Consider the following 17471-nt stretch of genomic DNA (forward strand, 5'->3'; position numbering starts at 1 on the left):
GGAATGACCAGGGCTTCCCGCAACACCTCCCAGAGAGCCACGAGAATGGGCCGGGGACTCGGGATAGGTGACGTTCTGGCAGCCAGAATACCAGGACCCGGAACACCACGCAATAAACTGCCTTAATGTGATTCCAGCAACCAAAATCCCTCGATCGCACGAGATTTCATCCTGGTCTTCCTCCGTAGAGGCCCGTATCTTGACTTCTTCGCCTGGTAAACCCCGCACAACCACGTGCTGACACAGTACATCACCACAATCACCCTCTTTCCAGAAGGTTGTCCCACAACTATTCGCGTCTCGGTTAAGTGGCTCGATGCGAAGACATAGAAACTAATGCTCCCCAACCAGCGATTGCAATTCACTAACCATCCAGAACGCTCTCCGTATAGAGTAACTATCAGCAGTGGATGTTGGTCGCCATACCGCCCGTATAGAGCCACCGCTTCCTGTTTTCAACGCATGTATGTTTGGCTGGTGTGGTGGTCTGGCGGCCCCTTTTTATTTTTCTTGCTTGACAACCTAGTCGCCGACGGCATTCCATTTATTTGCCCTGAATTCAGGTCACCCAACACCCCGTTTTGGCATGTATCACGGGACCCTAAAGTTCCACAGCCTCCGTACCTATGTCCACGCACAATTTTCTTATTCAGACAATGGTGCACGGTAAAGAACCAGGATCTAGTTACCGGACCCAACAGTGCACATGCACAATCCAACAAGATCTGCCTGGCTCTCAGTAACTGCGCATCTTAAACATACGGGTTTGTTACATTACCCTGCACAGCTTCGGTTCAGTTTTCCGCACGTGCTACCATGTTATCCACAGAAGAAATGGTACTATATATCTTATATCTCGGGGTAGAATGTACCAAAGCCAAGAAGTGAACGCTCAGAAAAGCGAGTGAGTGCGACTGGAAGCAAGTGAGGAAAGCAACTGAATGTTTTCCTCTTCATCAAGCAAGTGCTTTACTATCGCGTTTTGAAACGACGTGGTCAAGCTATTTTAGTAATGATGTTCGAAACTTTCTGTTTATTTGCTCGTCCCTTCTTAGTTACGGCAAACGCCCTTCAGCCATATCTCTAAAGTTGAGGATATTCTGACCACTGCTTGTACGAAGGAAACCTGCCCTCAGCGTACGAAAGTTAACCAGACACCATAACATCTTCCAAAGGCTTCGCAGCTAAACTAGTCAGTGCACAGCGATGTTCTTTGTGCGATTGCTGAAGTTGTGGTGTTTGTGTGACTTTTATAACATTGTGCGACCAAGTTTACCTGAGGAATCAGCAACTCCATCTCCAAGCGTTCATCTTGTGCGCAAAAGAAATGCTGGGTTTCTCATAAAGATTCACGATTTTTTATGCTAATAACAAAATAAAAATTTCGCCCATTGTCTAATGGCTCGTACCGCTAACGAATTCAAGTCAGCTTTAGTGGCAGACCAAGAATGATATCAAGAACACGACACTTGTTGTGATTTCGGAATTCCTCAGAAAAACAAATATGTGACTCCACTATTCCGGCTGTTCTAATTTAACAGCCGGTGGTCATTACCAGGCTATCTTTGTTCATGCGCCAGTTGCGGCTTCCTTTTGCTCATTTCTCCTCTATTCTTGTTAATCATTCCTCGCTGTCGTCTCAACCGCGAGAATATGTTTCTATTCTAATCGAGATATCTTTTAGAGGAGGAGTGGCGCGAAGTTGTTCGCGGAAGTTGATGGAAATAACTCCTTTTCTCTTTTCAAGGACATGGTCATCTATTGTACAGAGCGCAATCTGAAGAACTGGCCAACCGCTCACCATCAGCTCCAAAGAATTTGTTTATTTTGCTTGCACTTCTGCCACATTTTTAATCACTAGTGAAACTTGACAATAGGGCGACTAACCTCTGCTTGGGTCAAAGACGCACCTTTGTACAGCCCAAATCCGTGGATCATCCAGGCTTAGTCTACCGAATGGCAATGTAGGAGGAAGTGGCAATACAAATATTTGCTACCCACCAGTGTGAGCAGTCATCGCTGGAGCGCTTCATCCAGGTTAAGGACGGAAGCTTCTGACACCAGTGACACCAATTTCGGTTTTGTTGTTTCTGGTTCCACATTGATGTTGAATTAAATGTCATCATTCAATTTGTTCTTGTGCAAGCTGGTGAGGAGCACTAAAGTAGCTATCTGACCTGCCCGACAGTTTGTATTGCACACAAAATATTCTCACATTACGGAAGTCATAAAAGCAATAATAGATTCTGTCACAAGAGCTAATACTTTTGAATAAAACAAAGTACTGTAACTTGAACATGTCATAAAAATAAAGCTTAGACGGTAGATATATACAGTAATTTAATGTTCAGCTCTTTGGATGGACTCAAAAATATCTGGCAGGACATAATTTGCACGTAAAAAACAACACCAACATTTTATATGTTTTTTGTGATACCAACCTTTTGTTCAATATTCAAAAGCAAAATAAATTGCGAGATTAAAGTTTGTTCGGTGCGATTATGAGTATTTCGAAAGATAAACTGACCGCAGCTACTATTTCACAAATTGGCCACATAAACCCGAATATACAGGAGATAAAAGTTTAAACCCTGAAAAATTGGGCTTTTGTGGATTTTAATAGATTTACATTGTCGCAACCTTTTGAGAAGTAATTCACATTTCTCTGAAGAAAACAAAAATTTCTTAGGAACTCGCTGTACTCACCGGTGCCCGCATGTTGAAGTATTGCACCGTACTTGTCAAGACACCAAAGCTCGTAATCTGCGAAACTTCTTCCTGAAAGGTTGAGAATGCAGCGTACAGACCCAAATAGTGGTAGTTGTAGCACATTCCATATAATAGCCAATCCGACATCGATTATGACGGCTATTTCAGGTCTAAAACATCTGATATTTGCGTTTAAAAACAATGATGTACTATTAAAAACTTGAAGGTTTAGAGTTGAAGATCAAATTACACAGGTTGTCCCAACTATCATGCACCATGATTTAAAAAAAGGGTAATGGCGTAAGTCGATGAAATCTTAGTTCATAGTGTTTGCTCTACTGTGCAGAAGCGGGCAGCATTTTCTTAATGAGGCCTAACCTAATAATTGTAATTATTATCCAACTCGAGAAGTACTGTCTTAATAACTAAAGTGTCAATGACGCATTAGTAGTTACCCACGAGGGGCATCTAACTGCGGTATTTTCAGCGAAGAACTAATTGCGTACTCATGTATTCTGGCCGACAAAAAAATTCGGGAACTATAAAAAATACCACGCGATGGCGCTTCCGCACGCATTGTAAAGCAGCGTCCCTAAATAAGCTGATTGAAATCAACTGCTTCATCTGTCACCCGCCCGAAGAGACAGCGCATGACCTTGATAAGGGCATGCATGCAAGGAGCAGCAACAGCAAGATTCGCGGGGCGCGTGTGCAGATAAGACCCGAAATTGGTCGCGATTTATTCTTTCTTTGTTTTGTTTATTTCATTTTGGCTAAGTCAGAGGCAGCCTGTTTCACGGCATTGCTTTACGTAGCGCGTGGAGGCGCCGTCACGTGGTATTTTTTATATTTGGAGGGTTCTTTGTCAGTCAGAATAAACGTGCACGCAATTAGTTCACCGCTCAAAATACCGCAGTTAGATGCCCCTTTTGGGTACGTCCAAGGGGCTCATTGACACTTTAGTCGTTAGGCTAGTACTTCTCGATTTAAATATAATTATAAATATTTAGGCAAGCCTCATTAACGAAAAAAATTCTGTCCGATTCTTCACAGTACTGCCAGCATTATGCTATAAGTTCTATTCGACTTACGCCATTACTGTTTTTAAAATCTTGGTACATCGTATCTGAGACACCCTGTATATGTGCCATTATCAATGAAAAAGAAATAACTCAAAGTGAAGAGCCCTGTTCTAAAACCGAGTTTATCTACTACAAAGCGTGAATTTTGATATTTACACCGTCATATTTACAACCGAGAAACGTTTTAAATACAGAACAAAGTTTATTCCTTCACTCATACAGCGTAACGAGTTTATTCCTTCACTCATACAGCGTAACGAGTCTTTACCAGGGACGCAACACGCCCACTTATGTTTTCAGATGAAGCAGGTGAGGCCTGAGCACGACTATTGGTTGTGCATGTCCCAGTCGTTTGTACTCATGCGAGTTGTAACCAATATATTTTCATTGCGCCTGCATTTAAAGCCGATTCGTGCACCTCCTACCATGAATACCAATATTTTAGTTAAAACTACTGTTTTACCTAATCACCAGAAAGTAGAATGGGCGTAAAGTGTGGAATGCACCCAACCTGATGAGGTCCAAGGAGCAGAAAGAGAGCATAAAAGCCAGGCTCAGGCTGAGTGGCACAAGACGATTTGAACCTAGGCAGGCACCGTTCCACACTACAAATTACTAAAATTTCCACGCTCGCTGTGAGAGGTTTTCCAGACCAAAACGCATGCAGTAAAATTATTAGTGTGGCCAGTATACATAACATGACAGCCTTTGATACAAGCTTGAACGGAAACATATTAACTCATAGCAAGATTACCCATCTCTTAAACCTCTGTTCACGTCTTTTTACAAAATATTGGTTCATTTCTCATAGCTTTGGTGGTCGCACAGAAATACCAGAAACACTGATCTAACCTTTGCTTGATTTTGTCTATTACTTAATTTACCACGTTATCATTGCAATATGGAAGGAAATTGGAGAACCCAAACATCATTTCAATAGGGGCATGCATGCTTCAATTTTTGTTTGAACGCACAGCACAAAGTTGGTTGGAGTTCACTCCTGGGAGTGATTTATAAAGAATTGTCGTTTTTTTATCACCCTCACCATGAATACGGCCACAAGATCAATTTAAAAACCTTTGCCCCTAAACAGTCAATATCAAGTCCCAGATAGCGGACGTCCTCGTACAGAGCTTTTGCAAACTCACGTAAAGTGAATACATCGGACGTCATAGGGTGGCAGGATTACACACAAAGGAAGTGCTCTACGCACGGATGAAGATACAATCGAAAGCCACATAGAGTAAAAGTGGTTGCACTTTCACCTTCAAAAAGATATGCTGACTGGCAATATTGGCCGGTTGATATCGCGGACGTCACAAAATCATTTTAATAATGGTGCTTGTGTAAGCTTAGAGACTAAGGTGCCCCGCAATTTCACATTTCGGCTGTTGTATCGATGCAACATATGAACGTAGGACGTTGTCAACCCGATTTAATAGCCATTGGGCGATTACTAGATAGACCAATTATCCGCACCAATAATTGAATGGTTAACACAAACTATGGATCTGGGAATAGGATTTGTAGGTGCTTGTACCCGAGCACATTAGGTCCATTGGTCACATTCATGGTTTTCCACTAGTTGACTGATATTCACATTCTCTAGATTTTAGGTTTATTGTTTTAAAGTAGAGGAAATAAAAGGAATATCTTTGCAACAAAAATCTACTTCAAACCTGAGCAGTTCATAATAAGGCATTCAAACCAATTTAGGATACGCACGCATTGGTAATAAAGTGGTGCATCTCTAAAAAAATTGCCGTCTGCCTTTTGGACAAAAACCGTCGCATAGCTGTGGCTGGCAGTGTCGAAAGACCCAGTGAAAGAAAACGAATTCAAAGTACTAGCGGATGTCCTACAAAAACCGGGCCATCCAGAATGCCGCGTTCCGCGAGGTACACAACTCGTGGTGTCCACGGAAATGCGACCACCTGATGTTTTGATGAACTTTTTGGCAGCTGCCTTCTGGGGCGAAATGCCGCAGTAAATATTGCTTGCCGTGTGCAAAACCTGGATAAGCAAAACAAATATTAAGTACCGGTGTTTCCTACTGACCATGGCCCTTCAAAATTTTGCCTGCAAATTGGTGACCAGGCAAATTCTGACAACGTGCTATTTTGATAAACGAGTGGGCAGCTGCTTCTTGAACAGGACCCTCGTGATAAACATCTAAGGCTGTGTGCCATGAAGTAGAAAAAACAAACAAATTTAAATGTGCAGGGCCTTTCAGGGCCTTTACAAATCAATTACCACGGCCAAATAAATGAAATGGTGAAATAACCGTAAAAAAATAGGGGAGATAACCGACGGTGAAAAGTGCACCGTCTTTGCGTTCCTTTTCTGTCCTGTTTGGTTTCACGATGTTTTATTTCGATAAAGATCAACCAAATATTGTAAAACGTTTTAAGGCGTTTATTTCAAGGCCCACTGGTTTTCGTTTTCTGTAGTCGTTCTATTCTGGGAACTTTGCTGATACATTGCTGTTATTGTATGAGGTGCTCGTTGCAAAGTGACTTCAGTATTTTTAGCGGGTTTCAAGCCAAAGAAGCTGCGGCGGCTCAACGTCATCTGCATATGAGTCACTCATCCTTCATAAAATATTGCCCTATTGCGAAAATTGCCCTGACAAGGTGAGAAAACCTCTGGAAAAGAAAATATTTTTTTCCGAGTACGTTACGACAGTTTCAGATGGCAAACCTATTTTTTCTGATACGGGGTAAACGAAATCGTGACTGTTAAAATAGGGGCGCAGTTTGCTGAAGACTCTACATGACAACCGTTTTTTGTTGCTGGATGTCATTTTGCCACAAGAGTATTGTAGTGCTTGTAATGAAGAAGGTCTTCAGCATAGTGCCGTCAAAATAAGGTCTTCAGCAACTCCTCACGGCTTCCAGTAATATACTCAACTTGTGTGAGCAGTAAAACAAGCAATGTAAACCTACGCCCTAAGTCGTTTCAGTCACCTACGCCACATTGCTGGCTTGAACCTTACACAATAAACAAAAACCCCCCGGAGAGAATTTAAAGGGCTTGGCCGGTAGCCTCTTGTGGTGTTCCCAAGGATCGTTGGGCCGTGGTATTCGATGTAATATCGCCCATTTAGATTACAATAGGTGCGTGCAGAGGAGAAGTCACGGGTGCAGTTGTACATGCCCTTTCAATTTTAACTGGGCGCCACCCCGTGCGCTATTGCTGTGTGGGTTACACTGTGCTAAATGCCTTGATAAGGAGATTAAGGTGGGCAGAGGTGAATGGCACAGTGCCAACTGTGGTAAAGGGCACCAATAGAATGGTCGTATATCAAAGATATATGGCAGTAATATGGCTTGATGTCGCAAGGGAGTAATGTTTTTATGTCTACCGTGCTTATCCGTGTAGAAGTAGCGGCCGTTTGATAATCGCTTTCATTTCTGGCTGTTCCACAGTGTCCAGAAACGAAGAATATTCTTATCTCGACACTTGAGGTATTTGCGTATATCAAAGCCCACAAAAGAAGAGTGATTACATCATTTTGTACCACTTTCTTAACTACAGGGCACATTGCATACAGACAAGGGTGCTAGTCACAGGCCGTAGTTCCCATGGTGAAATAAAATTACTGACGGATGTCTTCTGGATGTACAAAAATTAGAATTTTAGCTCAGAAGCATGTTTCATTCCGAGAGGGAACAGTACGTGAACAGATGAAAGAGGTAAAAAGAGAGTCAGCGAAGATGTATTTTCAAATACAAAGATGAGTTTTGATGGACAGATTTTGTCAGGCACACCACAAGTTTATCTATATCCTCTGGTGATGTAGGGACGAATATTTGTAGTGTACACAGGGGTTGGAACATGGGTACTGCGGAAAGCGCCACAGGCAAGACGAAGCGCACACATCATCACCAGATAAAGAATTTTCAGTGCCACTTATGTGGCCGACTTATACACGACACTGCAGTAGTCCAAGCGAGACCCTACCAATGCTGCATTAAGACAACAGATGTCGTTCTTGGTGCCACAAGCAATGTTTGTTTTTGATTGGGGCAGTTTAAGGCGGTTCAAGTGTGGAATGAAAGCCTTTCTGGGTGATCTCTTTTGTTACGAAGATTTCACACGCTACGTTTTTCGCGTTGTCACTTGAGTAGCAACATTTTTTTCGCTCCATTTCTACCCTTTCAGGTTTGATAAGTTTAATCATCCTCTTTCGTTATCCGAATGGGCACGTACTGGTGCCCGCGCTACACGTTCTTGTTCCTTTGAAATCTAGTAGTATAGCTAATGTTTTGTACCAATTTTTTACGGCTATCGACGCACTGTTTGGAGTAATGTCTGCGGCGGGATGTATCGCGGTACTCCGCGTAAACACAATGCGAAGACTTTCTCAAGATTCAGTGTAAAATATGTTGTGTCCGTCAATATAGCAAGTTATTTACCCCAATCTCGACCTGACGTTCACAGAATAAATTATCGCATGATTTAAAAGTTATTTCAACGCCATCAGCCCACATAAAACAGGAAATCGCTGGTGGCAATGCCTTCATGGGCGAGGAGACCTTTAACTATAAATAGTGCGTAACTCAAATCTCCGCGTTGACGCACGCCATTTTCCTGAACATAGTTTACAAAGTTCACTACCAATCCTCATGCGGAAGGTCTTTTCCGATATGTGGCTGGAATAGGTGTTCAGCATGCTGTCCAAAACACCAACTGACTTCAGGTTACTGAGGATGCCATATTGCCAGGCCACGTCTAAGTCCGTTGCTGTATTAGAATATACTGTAATTGAACACTGTTCATATATGAAGGCCTATTTTACACAGTTTCCGACGCAGTCTACGTCTCGTGGGGCCGCCGGCAATGGCTGATTTATTCCCTATTTCAGTTTCTGTTACAAAAACGCCAATCTTCCCTAGTCGTTTGCGTCGGGCGTGTTCATATTTGAAACATAGAATTTAAGTCGATCGTTGGTGGGTCGCCCAGCATTTCGGCTGGCATACTCGCAAATTTTCCCGCCCTTTTTTAGCGGGGCTACCATGGTTTCCCGACCAGTAGTGGCCTCTGTTGATTAGCTGGTATCACACATTCGCGGGTACTACAAACGTACTGGGGCCAGTGAAGGCCGCTGATCTGTCAGCCCACTCAGGGTACAAACCACTGCGCGCTCGCGCCACGGCTCGGGCTCGGGTCTGGGTTCATCCGTTTTTGTTTTCGCTTCGCCCCTAGGGGAGCTACTACAACTGTATGGGTTCCCGTGAAGGCAGTCTAAAAGGGGGAGGGCAGCCTGGGTCTGGCAACCATGGTAGCCCAGCGAAAAAATAGCGGGAAAATATGCGGATACACCAGCGAAATGCTACCTTTTCACCTCCGTAAAAGCTGCTGCAATTACCTCCCAGCAAAACATTGTAATGTGCCCCAACAGCCTTCTATTTTTGTATAGTTAGAGAAGGGTTAAAAGAGTGCCTGCTTAGGTGTGGCTTTATTGTGTATGTACGGTTGTTTGGGCCTTGACCTCATAATTTACACGTGTTCAGAACAGCCCTATGCTCGTAGAGCGAAACGTTTTAGTTAAACGAACTCATGGACCTGAGGTTACCATGTACAGAGTTCTTTTTGTCCTATATGTTCTGTATTAGGAAAGTGTTTTTGCGGTATGCACAGCTGGACAATTGTTGGAACTGCTTTGAAGGGGTCTTAGCATGGTCCTCGAGTGTTTGCCCAGCTGTGCTGGCCTCGGGTAGGGCATGTGTCGGTTATCCTTTATGTTTCCGTATTCATGTCCAGACTATGTTTGCGACGGTGTACGATTTTATTGATGTCATGAACGAGCACCAACTAGCTTGTTTTTCATCACGCCGAACACGCTTTCCAACCGCATTTGCCCTTCTAAGCAATACGATGTTATCGAACATTTGGTACTGTGGAAGGAGACCCCACGTCTTGCTCTGGGCCTGTTGTGCCCGGCTACAGTTCTCGTTCCACTACGGCCTGCTTGGGCTCCGCGGGGCACCAGAAGCGTGGGGAATGAACGTTTTAGTGCCGTCGAGAATATGCGCCGTGAGTGGTTGTGTTTCCTTTTGAACAAATATGTGCCCATGGATGTGAAGTTTAGCTTGAATGTATCTGGGGATTTATTGCCGTACGAGTCTACTTCAATGGACCTGTTGTGTAATGAGGAACTGCTGGTGCCTTCAAGTATACGTCGCGGTGAGCGTGATCCTGCAACTGCACAGGGTCACTATCATTTGGATTATGTGCGAAGGATCCGGCAGGAAACACAAATGTAAAAGAAACGGGAGATGACTCGGGTGGACGTTCCACTATTTTGATTGGGCTAGTTTCACCCTTCACTGTACGCATTTTTCCAGCTTCTGCTTATAATACGGTTGTTTTCTTTGTTCTAATTGCAACAATCTTGAGCTGGAGGTGCAGGATACACTCTACGGAATTGGGTCAAGGCAAATCTGTGATCTGGGGCATAAGCCACATAGAGGCAATCCATGTTAACAAATCTATTCCTCCCCTTCGAGACCTGCAACCAAACTTTGGCCCTATGGTAACACCACTCCGTGCGATGACAACCACTACAGCATGCCGAATGACCCAGTCATTTGGCACCCCTCCGCACGTTGTCAAATGGCAACGTACGGCAGTGTTATTCCATGGTTTCTCTTTAAAACCTGAATGACTGGTTAGATCACAAACAAAACGTGCCCACGTTTGACGAGTGGGAGCAAACACACAACCATACTGATGGTGTATTTTTCGCTCAAGAATTCAGCGAAAACCTGGTTCGAGTATCGCGAGAGCTGGTGGAACACGTTGCAGGAGTTTCAGCGGAAACTGCCCGGCACCTGCCGTTGTGTTTAGCGCAAAAAGACCCCAAGCTCGCCTTCGAGTCCTTGGTTCAGTAGCCAAATGAGTACGTACTCATTGTTCGCAGACAACAGGTCGCGCTTGTTTGGGCGTGCGTTCCCCTGTACAGGAGAGAAGAAAAAGGCAAGCCATCTCATGCGGGGCGTGAAGGAACACCTTTTTGCATGACTGGTGGCTCCCCTCCAATGTCGGCCACACTCCAAAGACGTTAGCCGACTTCGTGAGGTAAGCGCCCACGGTAGAGCACTGACTGGAGCAGATGGAAGCGCAGTACAGATGTGAGGCAAGCCTGGATTTTAGCACGTCCCTTTTCAATGACAACGAACCAGTCCGTGAGCTTGTTCGCGAGTTTGTTTGCGAGGAGCTGGAGTTGCTTGGGAAAGCTGATCATTGGTAATCTGTCACTGGTGTTAACAACATGAACTGCGTAAAAGTGCGGCGAGCAGTAATTCCAGTGCCACCACACCTAAGCATGTGGTCACAGTTTACACGGTGACTATGAAGATCCAGGGACTTGTATTTCCCCGACCAACCTACACTCCGCCCACCGACGGACTCTTAAAGCGCCCCAGTTTCTCTCTGCTTCATCAAACCCGTTCCCGCGATCTTTAAACCCCGCCGTCCGCTATAAACCAAGGCGAGTTGAAGAGAAAGTTGGTGTGTGGCGTACCCTAAACAATCGCCCCCTTCCCTACTACTGTGCATAAACTGCCATATGCGTCTTCACTGTCCCTACCAAAAATGTGACTACACAGGTGTTTTCGCCCCGGGTTGACGTGAGCCCGGGTTACCTTGAGCGACCACCGAAAATTCAGTAATACTTGCCGCCAAACAGCTGACGTCGACTCCGCGCACCGAGCACTAAGCCCGATTCCGTCATTCCGACGTTATTCGTCTCTTCGCCGTCCCCTCTGCTCTGGACCCACGGATGCCAGATCTCGAAGCCGGTGCCGAAGATACTGAGAGTAGCCACCTCCAGGCGTGGGGCCGCTGCGTGTTGCACACAAGAGCCTTCATCGACGTGACCGTGTTGTCAGATTATATCAAGAAAGATGCCGAATTTTCATGAGAACGAAGTATTTTCTGCTCAAATATGTATTTTCGTTGACACTCGCACAGTTATTGCCTTTGTGGACACTGGCTGCTGTAGGACACCTCATTGCGCCTATCGGCATTCGCCCCATTTGGCATGATACACGCGACGTGACTTTCACTGGCAGCTTCATTATGCAGCGTGAGTGCTTGAAGCAATTGATGCTTGGACTGGACTCCGCCCAAGAATACATCGGCAAAGTATATTTGCACAACGTTCGTTTAGCGTTGTCCACTTCGCGGTCACTGAATGACAGCCAAATTCAGGCGGAGTTACGTGTTGGTGAAGAGCTTATAGCAGATACACCACGATCTAGCATGTTCTCCACTGTTGAGTATGACCGATCACATACCACTGGTTGCATTGCTCAACAAACCTTGTCCCTTCTACTAGCCCGGCAAGATACTACACCAACTTGTCCTATCTCGACGGCGTACTTAAAGTACACTTTCACAACTTTGAGATGATAAGCTTTATATTCAGTCTAGAGGAATGTGCATTGAAACTTACATAGCACGACTTCTAGGGGCCTATACTTAGCGCAGATTGATCGCTTTCTGTGAGACCCATTGATGATCCTACAAGTAACCAAAATTTTCTTTTACGTTGATGCCTTTTAGTAGCCTTCAACGCCGACGGCTTTAAAAAGTGTTTTTAGGTGCCATGAAAAGGGGCTAACCTTCAACCACGAACTAACTAAAGATAACCGAATTCAGTTTTTAGATATAGTTATAACATTCTGTGGCAACCATGTGTGCTGGAAGTATAAACCAAGGTTCCAAAAAGAATTGTTGCCTTATGATTCAGCACATTCGAAAACCATCAAGCGTGCCATAGCTTCCCAGTGCATCATGTCGGCTTTAAAGAAATCTCGCCCTCACAAAGCTCAAGAAATCTTCGAAGCGCAGATTACAAGGTTAAATGAAGCTTGTTTCCCGCAATCAGTCGTGTCTTCAGCAGCGCAGGCAGTATTAAACAAGTTAATAACAGAAAATGCTAGTATTGACAACGGAAGTGAACGCAACAAAAAACGTGGAGTTCTGCCTTATGTTCACAAGACGTCCCATAACATTAAGAAGGTCATGAAGAGATATGGCGCGGAAGTGGCATTTTCGGCACCTGTCAAGCTTGAAGGGATGTGTTCGCGCATTGAAAGGAGCAACAATACGCAGAAAGGGTACGGAAAGAAGCCCAACAATTCCTATATTGATTGCTGCGTTTTAGTAGTCTATCACATTGCTCTTTCCTGCGGTGAAGTGTACATCGGACAGACTGGCAGGTGCGTGAAAGTGAGGTTGTGCTACACGAACTTTCAATTAAAAATCACGCAAGTGGACATCTGCCTAATAGTTGCTCGGCATGCAGGTGTAACCCTTTCTGTGAGCCTTTATTCAAGCAAGTCAAGATATTATGTAGGTTTATTTTGCTCTACAACAGTGGGATGTTGTTTACCGAAGAGCGTGTGTGATAAGGCTGACCGCATGTTGTTGATATGTTTTGCGTTTGTTTTTGGTTTTAGCGCGTGCGCAATGTTAGGCCCGTATGTGTATTTATGTGTGTTTCTGCGTCGAAGAAACTTAAGCTGCAAGTCAGCGCCAGTCTTTGTGTACCTCTCTCTGTGTAGCGTCTTCCTTAACGCAGTTTCCCCCTTGTGAGAAAATGTACCAACTCGCCCAACAACAAGTTCTTCTAAACGGAATATGTTTCGCACAATCACATATGCTGCGCGTACTACTCACGTACCGGCAAACCGCTCTTACTTTTTAATTTATCTTATTGCAAGCTCGCCGAAAGATCTATATTATTCACGTGTTATAGAAATGCAATAAGCAATTCATGTTGTTAGTGGATAGAAGATAGATTTCGTAAAATGCTTGACCCGATTCTGGTAGTGGTATACCCCGAGCAGTTGTCGAAGTCCGTAGCAGAATCGCTACTGCCGAGATTAAAAAGAAAGCGACTGACAGCAAATTACCCGTTCAATGAAACAAAAGTAGGAGAGTGCGAATATCAAAATTTTTGAGTACGAATCGAATACTAATATCTAGCTTGGAATATTGAATCGAATATCGAATAAATAAGGGGGACGTGGATTTTGCAGTGAACATTTTATTTCTTTGGCGGTTTTGTGAAAATTACCACATTAACTGAAAATACTTCTGTGATAATAAAATAAAAATTTCAAAGAAATATTTTAGAAACATTTAATTTATGAAATTTAATTTCTGTTCCATTTGTACCGAGCTTGAGCGACCTATAAATTATTATAAAAATAAAGTTGCGCTAAAAGGGCAGGATGAGCGGAAAACACAAAACACAGAGCAGGGCGTCTTTTTCTGCTCGTCCTGCCTTTCTGCGCAATTTTATTTCCAATATGACAGACAAACTAGACCGTCAGAGTGCTTTCATAAAACATGACAGAAAACGTGTTCGCAGTGCTTTGTATTTCCACATGAACAAATGCGGTCGTGACAGTCTTATATTTTTATTCGAACCAAATGTTTGTAAGATTTATGTTTTTTAAAAGTTGAATGTGCCACATTCGTATTAACTATGAACAACTATTTCAATAAGAAATACACAAAAAGCACACCAAAAAAACCAAGAAAGTTAAAACTGGAACTGTTCATCAAGGAATATAATGCAAAAAACGGAATAAATATTGACCTAACGGTCACGAAGAAGTCACTGGAACAAGCGAAGTAGGTGGCAAGAAAAACTTTTGGGAAAACGGCTTGCGAAGTTTCAGAATGGATTTCCTTCATCAAAGGTCGCTAGCATTGTAGCCTTTCGTGACATTTTGAACACGGGCCTCTGGAATGCTTTGCTTTGAAGTTGGAGTTCCTTTTGCGGCCTTTTTATTTCCATAAAACATCACATTTAGCTCCTTTGTGAAGAATACGTAGCCCATGGCGCATCAGTTTGCAGCCAATTGGGGAGGGGGGTGAAGAAGGGAGATGGCTTTCAATGCTGAGTAGGTTAGATGGTTGCTTGTGCTGCATTGGACCACTTCCCTCCGCGGTGTTGTGACCACGATAACAAGTGAAACACTCTTATTTATTTTTAAATTTGAAAACGGACTTTTGACTTCGTTTAGGCTTTACAACCGCACTTGCAGCAGCAGCTCACGTGTAGGTGTTCATTGCCAAAAGTTTACATACCACAACGATACAAATGAGCTACTTTCAAGCTTCCTATATTATTCTGCATAACTCATACTTCAATACATGCATCTTTTTTATTACTCTTGAAATGCAGGGCATCCAGTATTCCTCGCTGCAACGCCAATGTGCACCAAACTAAAATATTAAGATTTTCCTCCAAAAATCAATTTGTGAAAATGAACAACATCTAGGCACATTTTTAACGCCGCCCACACGTTTTTATTCCCAACTGAGACATGTTTGCATCATTACTCGAAGTGCACTGGAAGCATTGCGCAGGAAAGCGATAAGGCTACCCCACATCGCGGCGCTCAGGTACCGCACCTTTTCCTACATTATGTATTTCTGCATGGCCCGTCAGGTCGTTATTAAGAATAAATCTAACATCACAGACAATACATTTTTTTCCGAAGTATAGCCATCCTACTGCCAGGCGTAGCATTAACTAAGCGTGTAAAAATCCCAAATTAGGCGAAAAGTTCACTTCGCGAACTTCGCGTTTCACCCTCCACGGTAACCCGCCGCGGTGGCTCAGTGGCTAAGGCGTTGCGCTGCTGAGCACGAGGTCGCGGGTTCGATTCCCGGCCGCGGCGGCCGCTTTTCTGATGGAGGCGAAAAGCAAAAACGCCCGTGTGTACGAGATTTCGGCGCACGTTAAAGATCCCCAGGTGGTCAAAATTAATCCGGAGCCCTCCACTACGGCGCGCCTCATCGCCTGCGTTGCGTCGGCGCGTTAAACCGTATACAATCAATCAATCAAAACCCTCCACGGTAAAGCCAAGCGCACCACGAAGCGTTCGATCACTTCCGCTTTTGGAGCAACGTAACTTTCCGTTATCAGACTCGTGATCTTAGGCGTTCCCATCGCGATAAAGGTTGTGTTGAATACCACAGCAAAAAACAAACAAACTAAATGAACAGAAACTTGGCGAAGCGATGCAGCGCAAATGAACTCGGAAACGCGTACTGCACAGTTCAGGTGGTCGCCACTTTGCATTGCCGCAGCGACACCCAATCACGAGGGTCGTTTCAACGCGCGCCTACCGGAAGGCAAACCACGCTTCAGCATCTATTTCTGGATTCGTTTGTACGTCTTCTTTTTCTGTCGTTCGTACGTTTGCGAATGAACGAAGATAAAGGAACGGCCAGGACCGGAACGGGAATCGCTGGGCCGATGCAATGACAGCAAATTAACCGTTCCCGGTGGCAGCGTTGCAGAAATACAGCGCTCTGAATATATCGTTTTTTTGCCTTTTTGGCCCTAGTCTCGATTGCACAAATTGCCGGCAATTCTGGCAATTTGCCGGAAGTCATTTCTGATGGGCTTCGAATTTTGGTTACGTGCTTCCGGTTAAGAAAGTGGTTGTGTGTGCTGTCGTAATTTTTACGTTTCATGTCGTTTACTGACACCAGTTCTAAAGTTTGGCTTTTTTTTTGTTAATCAAGGCGCATAATTCTTAGCCGGAAATGAAAAAGAGGCTAAATGCAGCGGACATGACAGCATAAGCCTGTCTTTGCTATTCAACAACAATACTGCTTGTAATACACACCCCCTCTGTGATTGTCTGAGAAGGCGTGACGTAATTTAAACACTTGGCGGGAACGATTACGCCATGCATCAGCAACTTCCGCTTGCGTAAAAGTGACGTAATGCACGTAACAGCTTGAAAATGGCGTCAGTTTTTGTCGCAAAATAGAAGCACAATAGGGCGGAAAATCGCCCGGCTTAAGCGCCGCGAACTGTGGGGCAATTTGAAGCCGGCGCAGTTTCGCATGCGCGCTGTTTAAAGCATGTTTCCTACCGAAACAAATTATACTTTCAACTGCTTCTAATTCAGAGATCATGGAGCATACAAATAACTTGCAGTATTTTGCTTTTATGTTTGCAATTATTTAGAAATAATTTGTTTGGAGTAACCGCAACCTAAGAGGGCATTGCAAGCCTCTCCACGACGAAGAGAACCCAATGCATGGCAGTTCTTCATACTCGTCCTAGTAAGCAGTTAGGTCACTTGATCGAATTCAAGAGAAAAATAACAACGAAAAGTGACTATTTGGTTCATTACAGCGCTGATTGAAGTCGAGCTTGAAGAATGAGTGAATCGGCAACATCGGTGCGCTCCGCGGTTATAGGGCGCAGTGCTTCCCGGCACTTATGTGTCATAGAAGCGATGTTCGCGGCCGTCTTTTTCTCTGATCACGCCATCAACTTGTAACATAGCAGCAGACGATGGCGTGGCGGCGGTGGCGGCAGGGAAGTTGATAACGCAACAAACCGCACATTGAAGCAGAGAGCACAGCTATGTTGCTTAAATCGATTGAAAGAAATAAATAGATACGGTAAAAAAAATTCCCCGCATTTCCCCGAGGGGAAGAATGTGAAAGTGCGAATGCACGAGTTGAATTTGCGCGGTTCGGTAATGTTCGCGAAAGAGAAATCACACACACACACACAACTACAAAGAAAGAAAGATGCATTTATTCACAGACACCTATTTGTGTTGTCGTTGTACTTGATTGCTAGAGCGGATCTCAGCTTTGAAATTTTGTGTGAGTACTCCTTTA

General features: G+C 44.1%; 1 long non-coding RNA gene across 1 annotated transcript in view; it reads right to left on the reverse strand.

Annotated features, from left to right (window-relative positions):
* Nucleotides 1-17471, reverse strand: part of LOC144164054 (uncharacterized) — a 197430-nt gene that overhangs the window by 112349 nt on the left and 67610 nt on the right. The window contains exon 3 of the long non-coding RNA XR_013321025.1: nt 2707-2778. This is a non-coding gene — a long non-coding RNA (uncharacterized LOC144164054). The remainder of the gene's footprint in view (nt 1-2706; nt 2779-17471) is intronic.

The sequence above is a fragment of the Haemaphysalis longicornis genome, unplaced genomic scaffold (genome assembly GCF_048455015.1).
Source record: "Haemaphysalis longicornis isolate Haplotype H1 unplaced genomic scaffold, Haemaphysalis longicornis Haplotype H1 scaffold_13, whole genome shotgun sequence".
Classification (NCBI taxonomy): Eukaryota; Metazoa; Arthropoda; class Arachnida; order Ixodida; family Ixodidae; genus Haemaphysalis; species Haemaphysalis longicornis.